The sequence below is a fragment of the Mastomys coucha genome, unplaced genomic scaffold (assembly GCF_008632895.1).
Source record: "Mastomys coucha isolate ucsf_1 unplaced genomic scaffold, UCSF_Mcou_1 pScaffold5, whole genome shotgun sequence".
Lineage (NCBI taxonomy): Eukaryota > Metazoa > Chordata > Mammalia > Rodentia > Muridae > Mastomys > Mastomys coucha.
In genome coordinates this window covers 59,150,321-59,159,974 of record NW_022196911.1, presented here as the reverse complement: position 1 = coordinate 59,159,974, position 9,654 = coordinate 59,150,321, and positions in this window count along the sequence as shown.

Below are 9,654 nucleotides of genomic sequence, written 5' to 3'. Positions count from 1 at the left end.
AATATTTCTTCTCCTCGAAGGTCTTTATGCATCTTTCCCTCTAGCCCTGTGTTCTCTCACCCACATGATGTATATGCACATACTCCTCCCACATCCCCACCCCAGCCCCCCCACACACACACACACCACCTGGAGGCCACAGTGGTCATTGCTCAAACAGGTGAGTACTTGTGACTCTGTAGTTCCACATCCTGAAGCTCTCACACACTGCCTCAGAAGAACACATACTGTGGCTACAGCACCCCTTCTCTGCCAGTGAGATGGGGCCTGACTAACTCTCTCTACTCTACGTTGTTCTCAACCATATATTCCCTCAAGTAACGCAGCACCCAACCTGGGCTGCTCTCTAAGAGTGAGGATTCCAAACGGTTGCCTACAGAATCCCAGGCTGCATTGCCAGCACCCACCGTCACTTCCAGTCCCACTCCATACCAGGATTTCAGAAACCCCAGGACATACAGGTGTGTTCATCATCCTCTCAGGCGTGGTCTGAGCATTTCTTTTTGGAAGGCATCACTCAGCATAACCCAAGGGACAGGGTGAGCTAGCTCAGCAGCCATTTTGCGCCCGCTTATCTCTTTAATGTAAACCACATTTCCATACTGGTGCCTCCTGAGTTCAGAAATTGGCCTCTATGCCCAGTTACCACTTCAGAGAGGGCCAGCAGGGCTCCTAGTGGCCATGGGTCCAGTTCTGGGACTTCATGGCCTCTAATACAAAATGCAGGTACCTGCAAGTCTTCGGTCTGTTGTATACTCCCCCAGGTCCACAGAGAGCAATGTTGCCTTAAAATTGTGGAGCTTGCAGTGTTTGTGTTCCTTGATCTCGCAAGGTGCTGCTCCCTGTCAGGGTTCCCTCAAGGAGTTGAAGCCACAGGAAAAACGGTTCTTGAATTTGGACTGTTCTCTCAAGATGTGGAAGGAAGGCTTTGGCCATGGCCATAGGGAGAGCACTTGCTTAGCTCTGGGCTCAGGGTTTGAACTTAAGCACCACAACAAAAGGGGGGTGAGGGAGGATGGTGTCTAGAGTGCCTGCAGACAGCGTGCCTGGTACCTCTTTCTACCTTTTGAAACATTACCTCCTGGCTGTGTCCTGTGGGAACAGGGAATGGTGACGTCTGCAAAGAGCATCTAGGACTTGTCACAGCCTTTAAGTCTGTAAAGTGTGTTGGTTCTCCTCCTGCAATAAAACAGTTAAAAGAACAGGAGCACGTGTCCTGTGTTACCCAGTCGTCCGGAGCCCCACGGGGCTCAGCACCTGATCCCTCCTCCAGGAGCTAGCTGTCAGCTACAGCTCATCCCTCCTTCCTTCTTTTATTTTTCCTAGCTGGAAATTGACAAATTATACTTGTATCTGTTTGTAGAGCACAGAGTGATGTGATTTATGAACCACGTAGCAAGGTCATAGCATAACTGTTGCCTCAAGTGGGCATCACTGTATGATAGTGATATTTGAGGTTTAGTGGTCTTCGAAATGTATGTTATTTTTTACTGTATTTACCACACAGTACAGTGTTTTAAAAATAAATAAATAATGCTCCTCCCTTCCTCCCTCCCTGTTTGGCCATTGTCTCCCCTAACTCCTGGCCTCAGCCAGCCAGCCAGCCAGCCACCCTCCAGTTTTGTGTTTAAATAGTTTTTATTTTCCTTTGGTTTGGTTTGGTTGTGGTTGTGGTTTTGAGACAGGGTAGCCCAGGGATGCCCCTGTGTCCCAAATGTGTGTCTGCCTCCCACATGCTGGGATTGCAGTTACATGGCACCAACTACAGCAACAGGGCAGAGCGCACATTGAGATGAGATTGCATGATGTTAGTCTTTCCAAGCCTGGCTTACCTCACTCAGCAGAAGCTACCCCCCCACACACACACCCGCTTCTCTCCATACTGTTCCAGATGTTACACTTTCACTGTTCTTATGTGACTGTTCTGCTGTTGGTACAGTCTACATTATCTTTATCTGTTAATCGCTGCCATTATTATTTGGATCTAGGATGTCATCCAAAGGTAACTGCCTGATCTCCAGACTATGGTGGGCATGATGGATCCTCTAAGACCCGGGGCCTGGGAGGATGTCTTCTGGCCTTTAGGAGCCCACGAAGGGATGATAGGACTCAATGCCTTCCTGTCAATCACTTCCTTGGTATAAGATAGCAGCATTCATCTGCCACAGACTGTCTTCGGGACAAGCTGCCTTTGCGTAGTAGCCTGAGAACTCCCAACATCCTGAGCCAAACACAACTTTCTTCTTCACACAGCTGTCTCAGTCACAGTACTTACAGTTCTGGGATGCTAACGTACATCTTCGTGCCTAGCATCTTCTCAAAGCAGTCCAGTCTCTGCCGACTGCTTTCTACTCTTAGTCTTCCATAGGGCCTCCCCATCCTGTCCTCCTACTCAGGGCCTCTCAGAGGTATGACTACATTTCTTAACACTCAGACCTCACTGTATTCTCCAGTGCACTCCACAGCCATCTTCCATGTAGAGCCCCACACCAGGCTATTGGCAAACTTCCCCTGAGGACTCCCAGTGTTCCAAGTGGCCTCACTCACCAGACATCTCGGCTCTCACAAACATCATGGCTCACGCCTGGCCTGTCTTTCTGGGCACTCTGCAGTCCAGTGTCCTATGATTCCTACCCACTAGAGATCTTACAGTCCAGGGGAACATGAACAATGAGGCCTTAGGGACTCAGACCAAAACCTGAAAGGCTGGGCTCATGTGAGCAAGTGTTTCTCTACCTTTCTAGGCCTAGAACCTTCCTGTATTGATAGCCCCTAGTCCTGGGACCACAGAGTAAGCCGTAATGTGTGATGCCGGCTAGATGCAGGTGCCCCATGTGGAAGGACTTATACCTTCTATGAAAACTCTGACATGGTGGAGAAGGTACAGTGGTTGGACTTGGGATTTGGAGCTTCTCTGCAGTATGGAAACAATGCATACCAAATAGAAGCTTATAGGGAAGTTTGAATCTTGAACCTTTCCAGGGCTGCCAAGTGCTGGGCAGTGACAGCAAGCTGTGACTCTCAAGTCAGCACAGACCTGTAGGGAAACAGACACTGCTGTTCCCGTGGTATTGTCACAGGCAGTGGGTAGGAGACCCCGTGCATTTACTGTATCTTCAGCTTATTCATGATAAGTTTACTGAGTCACAATCCCATCATAGGCTGAGCAGAATTTATAATGTATTTTTAGTGTGTGTGTGTGTGTGTGTGTGTGTGTGTGTGTGTATGATGTGTCTGGGTTCCTGAGGACACCAGAGGACAGCTTCAGATCCCCAAAGCTGGAAGAGCAAATACACTATTACCATGGAAGTATCTCTCCCGTACTTCTATATTACTTTGAGAAAATTCTGACAACTTCTTTTTGTTTTAGTAAGCCCATCTGTAAAGAATAAAACCAAATTTCAGACAAGAGAGATGGCTCTTTGGGTAAAGTGTCTCCAACGTGTCTCCCTGCACACAAGCATGAAGAGTTTAGTTCGAATTCCCCAGGACCTATGTAAAGCAGTGTTACTACTTGATGAGACTCAGATACTTTGGCCTTCCCCCACCAGCCTTTTTAAATACAATTATATCTGCTAAGCTACTTCCTAAAGAGGCCCTGAAAAAGATCGCCTTGCAAACCCCAAGTGTAAGTAGCCTTATGCCAGGCAGATTACACTCCTAGCATCTTTTAGCCGAGGTTTCCTAACCAACTGTTAAGAAATGAAGATAACATTCTGGATCAAAGAGCTTATAATACTCACCTCTGATGTCAGGTTCTTCCCTTGGTAGATAGACCCATCCTATTCATCGCAGAACGTTTGAAAGACAAGGCATCTGACTCCAGACTTAAATTCTGATTGGCTGGCCTGGTCATATGCATCAGTGCGGTACTCGTCACCCTTCACCAACTTGTAACTACCTCTCAAGCTTCCTAAGGCATCTTCCTTTTGTACCCTCACCCCTGCCTAGGCTTTTTAACATGGTAACCAGAATAATCCTGACACCCTGGTCACTATGTCTCAGTGCTGCAACCTGCACACATGTGGGGGGTGGGGTGTCGTTCATGATGGGATAGAACACAGAGAGTTCTCATCATGGCTGCCAGGCCCACATGATCTGACCCTGCTCCATCCCAGAACCACCCTGCTTCCATACCTTCTAGCCTCCTCCTCCCCGTCCTGAGATTTCCCACCTCCTTTTTGCTCATCTCCTGGGTCACTTAATTTCAGTAAAATAACACCTTAGGAAGTATTCCTTTCACCAAGCAGCACCCAGCCCCAGCCCAGCTCCAACTGCCTCACTGTCCCCCCAGCATCTTCTTTCCTAACACTCATCACTTGTAGACATGGTCGATGTATCTCATGATCTCTTTTTTTGTAAACACAAAGGTTTACATCATTCTACCTCCAGTACTGGGCATACAGAAGACCAGTAACCATCCCCAAGACTGACTCACTCACCCTACACTGGAATGTATCATGAACATTGAGACTGCATCTCATTAAGTTGCCTAGAGTGGCCTTGAACGCACTCCAGCCCGCCCTGTCCTGAACTGTGATCTTGTGGATGCCTCCTAAGTGCTGGGATTACAGGCCTACAACACTAGGCCCAACCACCACCAAATTTGAGCTCTCTCATCTCCAGAGTGCTCCGAATCAGCATCATGCCTCTGCCAGCTGACACGGAGCGTTCCAAGTTGACCAAGGGAGGAGTGGCTAGAGCAGACAAAGCCAAGGGCTGGGAAACCCCAGGTGCAGAGAGAACACCAAGGCCAGTGGTTCTTCCATTCAGTGGAAGCCATGAAGTTCCAGGTCTTAAGAAGAGCAGGTCTCTCGGTTAGGCAACACCAGGGGGCACTGCAGGAGGACTTGGGAACAGAGAGAGGAAAGTGTGTGGTTGAGTAAGCCTTCCCTCCCCACCCTATCAGCACAGAGGGAGGTGAGATGCCTAAGACAAACAACTCAAAAGAGTATCCAGGCAAACACAAACAAGGCCTTCCCCCTTCCCTTGCCCCAACAAATACAAACACAAAGAGAAAAGCCCAAAGCAAACAAAGCCAGCCCTAAACACCCAGAGAGGGTGGGGTGGACTAAGTCCCATTCCCTCATTCTTATCCTGAGCCACTGATTATCAGAGGTGCCTTGCAGTGGCAAGCTGGATCTCAGGGTGTGTGTGCTCTCAGGGACAATTAAAGCCTTGGGAGGACAGAAAGTAGAAAGGGTCCTTTTCCCCAAGTGGACTATAACCACTTCTAAGCCTCAGAGCTCAGCTTCACCGTGATCCTGATTCCATCTCTTGACTTTGTCCTTCCTTGTCTTTGGCTCACACCTATCAGTCAGGTGAGTCTGGCTGTAAGCCCTAACTCCAAGGCAATGTGAGCCAGACTCAGAATTCAGTCAGGCCTCCAGCTCTTTCCTTTGTTAGTGTAGTCCAGTATTGTATCAACTATATTGCTTTCTGTTTACACAAAAGAACTGAGCCTAGGCAACGGGTACCGCATCGTGCTGAATACTGGGCACTGGGCTGGGCCAGAGGATGGGGAACAAAGGTGAGGAAGGAGAAGGAGCTCAGGTGCCTGAAGTATGAACAGCTGAGCATGGCTGGAGTCTTAAAAGCCATGCAGGGATGGGGGAGGGGAGTCAAACGAGAAGCAGAGGGACCCAGCTGCCAGGCAGCTAAGCAGCCCTAGACTTTACCCAGAGGTAATAGGGAGCCACAGAGGAGATTGACCAGGAAAACAGCAGCATCAGGTGAGGGCTGTAGGAAGGAAACTCAGCCCACACAATGGAGCAAGCAGCTGAGAAATACCAGGCCTGAATCTGGACAGACAAAGGGGTTTGGGGGGCAAGGGTTTTAGGAAACCACTCAGACCTGACTTGGGTCTTTGACTGGATAAAGAACCTGGGATATGGACTCCCTGGTGGGCAGACAGAGGAGCCATGGTTAAGGTAATAAAGGTAGTGAGTTCCCAAGACAGCCAGCTTCTTCCTCGCCCTCCTGATTTGAGACAAAAGCCTGGCAGCTTAAAACAAAGGCCTCCTTGGCTTTTGTCTCCCACAGGCAGGCTGGCACTCTCCTGATGGACTGGCCCAACAAGTTCAAGACCTGCTCTCAGGGCATGTCACACAGCAGTTCCGGGCCCATCCACCACCCTCGCTTTCTAGAGGAGGAAGGCTTCAGAAGCTTTCAAAATTCCCAGGCTCGATAAAAGACAGGAGTTTTCAGCCTTTCAAGTCCCCCATCTGCTGTTCAGAGGGACTTTTCTCTGTGTGTCTGTGTCCCCTCACCCCCAATAAATGTCTTTCTACAACTGCTGATTCTGTTTGCTGCGACTGTGTTTTTTTCACGGCTGCCTGGTGTGCACCAGATCCTTCCTGCCCTTTTTCATTCTTTAACTGGTGGAAGAAGTGAGCCTATCAGCTCACTGCATCACCCAGCTAGGGAGACAGAGGGGTTGCATTGACGGCATAGGACATTCCTCTGCCATTTCTGATGTCCCCTTCTATTGCTTGAAGTGCTAGGCACCCTCTATTGCTAGTCTCATACCTAAAGAAGAAGAAAGCATGCTACCCTCTGGGATGGCTCTACCCCCATCAAGCATACACTAAGCTTGTTTGCAACATGTACACCTCTGGCAACCCTAGGCAAGTCTCCTTGAGTGACTCGGTACTCAAGGAAAAAGCTTCCTACTGATGCAACACCCTGCTATAAAGACCCAGCTTGCTGGAGACCCAACAGTTCCTACTTGCTGGCTGATGGTAGCCCTGGCTCACCAATCAGGTGCCTCTGTTAGATGCTTCCCAGGAGATCTCTCCCCACCCTTCTTACCTTCACCCTGAGCCCTACGCTGAAAACCCCAGCTGTTAATTCAGTCAGAGCATCCCCCCACCCCTCAACAGGAAGAATGGGAAGGCTGGTAGCTGGAGAGATGGATGGCTCAGCCTTCAAGAGCACCGACTGCTCTTCCAGAGGTCCTGAATTTAGTTCCCAGCAACCACATGATGGCTCACAACCATCTGTAATGGGATCCGATGCCCTCTTCTGGTGTGTCTCATGACACTTTTGTGTATTCATATACATAAAATAAATTATTAAATCTTAAAAAAAAAATGAGAAGGTTTATTTTGAACCTGCCTACCCCAAGATCTGAGTGGACAGTTCTCAGAAGGAACACAAATGGCCACAAGGACATAGGAAATGCTCAGTGGAGTTAGCTGTCAGGGAAGTGCAGACCAAAACCAGTGAGAGTCCATATTACTCTAGCAAGAACAGCTGTGGTCCCAAAACAAGTGCTGGCAGGGTGACAGGCAGCCTCGATTCACTGTTAAAGTGTGGGTCAGTGTGGACACCTGAAAATAGAGGTTGAAAGTAGACAAGTGATCACTAGAAACCGGGAAGGAGACTGGGGGCAGAGGCTGGGGCTGGGCAGAGGAGAGGATGGATGCGGTCAAGGATGATGTACTCATTGTGTGTATGAAACCAGGATGGTAGGTCCTACTTACCAGTGTAACTAATATGATGTTGGTGGTGTTAACTGTTGTAAAAACCTGACCCAAATCCTTGCTCGGACACAGGTTTCTCATACTGCTGTTTGGAACTTACCCCGCTTCAAAACACCAAGCCTCTGCCTAGGACCAGACTAGGATTAAAAAAACGGCTCCCCACTAAGCCTATTGTCTAATCACATGAAGCTTATCCAGTCTAGTAGCAGAATGTCTCCCTGTAAGGTGACTATTTGACCAGCCTGTTTTCAGTCTGAATCCATCCTGCACATGACAGGAATCCACCTGAAGTGGACTCAGTCAAGAGAAGAAATGGGTAGTTCTTGGGGTTGAAAATTCTAGTAGCACCCAGTTTTAGGAATGGCTTGATCCAGGGGTCAGGTAGGTCTCACCACCCTCTTGCAAGATCACTCCCTTTAAGCTGTTAGAGCCTCTGAAAAGATAATTCCCTTGCCTGCCATAGGCCACATCCCGCTCTAGGTGCTGGGGATGCCACCAAGCATCTACTTTTCTGCTTACAGTATCATCTCCAGAGAAAACTGCAAAGACTCTGCTGACCGTGGTAGGGAACAGGAAGGCTGGGACAGTTTCTATTGCAAACCAAGTAAGAATGAGCTTAAGTCTTGGGACAGCATTACAGGCCTCAGTGGGCCTGACTTAGGTTCATGCTTAGGTTCATGCCAGAGCTAAGGCAGGAAGGCGTGTCCTTCTGCAGGCCTGAGTTGTCTGCAAAGAAGAAACAGCCAGGCCAGGTGAAGGTGACCCAGATGACCTCGGTATGAGGTCATTGTCTAGGTGACAGCCTATGCCTTTTACCACCTGCTAAGATTTCCCAAGTCAAACCCTTGTTCAGAGTCAGATCTGGCCGGGCGTGGTGGAGCATGCCTTTAATCCCAGCGCTTGGGAGGCAGAGGCAGGCAGATTTCTGAGTTTGAGGCCAGCCTGGTCTACAGAGTGAATTCCAGGACAGCCAGGGCTATACAGAGAAACCCTGTCTCGAAAAACAAAAACAAACAAACAAACAAACAAAAAAGCAAAGTCTGAAAGGCGAGAGCATCATTAAGTTGCCTTTGAACTTAGGCAGCCTTCTTTTCAGAATACAGCATGGTTTGCAAGGTTCTGATGCTCACTCAAGGCACGAATGCATGGAGTTGGAGGGTCTCAGAGGGAAGCTGCTTGGGAAGCCAGCAAAGTCTGCCTCTCTACCTTCCTGTGGCCTGGAATTGCTGTGGGGGCTCTCTGGTCCTGAGCCCGCTTGCAGGACCAAGGACAGCTAGTGCCCAGACACTCCAGAAGGAGGGAAACACCTGCCACAAATAAGGGTTCCCCACAGGAAGTGGTCTGCTCCCTCAGAATTGTCCCTGTCCCCTCATCTAGAAAGGGATACTTGGCATTCTCCAGGGGCCATTTTAATGCTAATGTGTTTAGTCACACAGAGGAGGCCAGACAGATGTGGGCCATTTGGCAGGGATGTAGTTCATTTGTTAGCAAGTGCGGGAAGCTGGTTGGCAGGATATTAAATATTACCTTGGTTATTCACAAACACTTCATATTTCAAGAGAGGCAGGGAGGCGAAGGCCGCATCCGATACATCAGCCTCTGTCAAAGAGGCAGAAAGAGGCAAACGTTTGATAAATCTCTGTGTGGATGTGCTCAAAGATCAAAGGCCCGAACATATGTGTTTGTGCAATTGGCATACCAGCAGACAGCTAGAACAGACCCAGCCTGGACAGCTGGACACAGAAAGAATTAGACGATTCCAGTCTGTCATTAGCTGAGTCCCTGGAGCTGTTGGGGAGTCAGCGGCTGAGTCCTCCTGCCTACTGTGCCCAAGGGAAGGAGGGTCAGTGGTGAGTGACAGGGTGGGCTGGGGCATTGCTCAGTCCCTCTGTTGAGCTGATGGTGTCTATTAGGGTTGGTTTTAATGCCAACTTGACACGGATTTGAATCGCCTGAGTAGGGAGCCTCACCTGAAGAGCTGTCTCGATGCTCTTGATTGACATGAGAAGACAGAATGAGGACAGCCATGCCTTCAGGTAGCAGCCCAGATCAAAGGGCGTGGCCGAGGAGGAGCCATTCGCTTGGCTTGGCCTCCCCTTCCCTCTTGCTGTGGAGATGATTTACTCCATTGTTGCCACGGATTGCTTCCACTGGTCAGAACCAACATTTC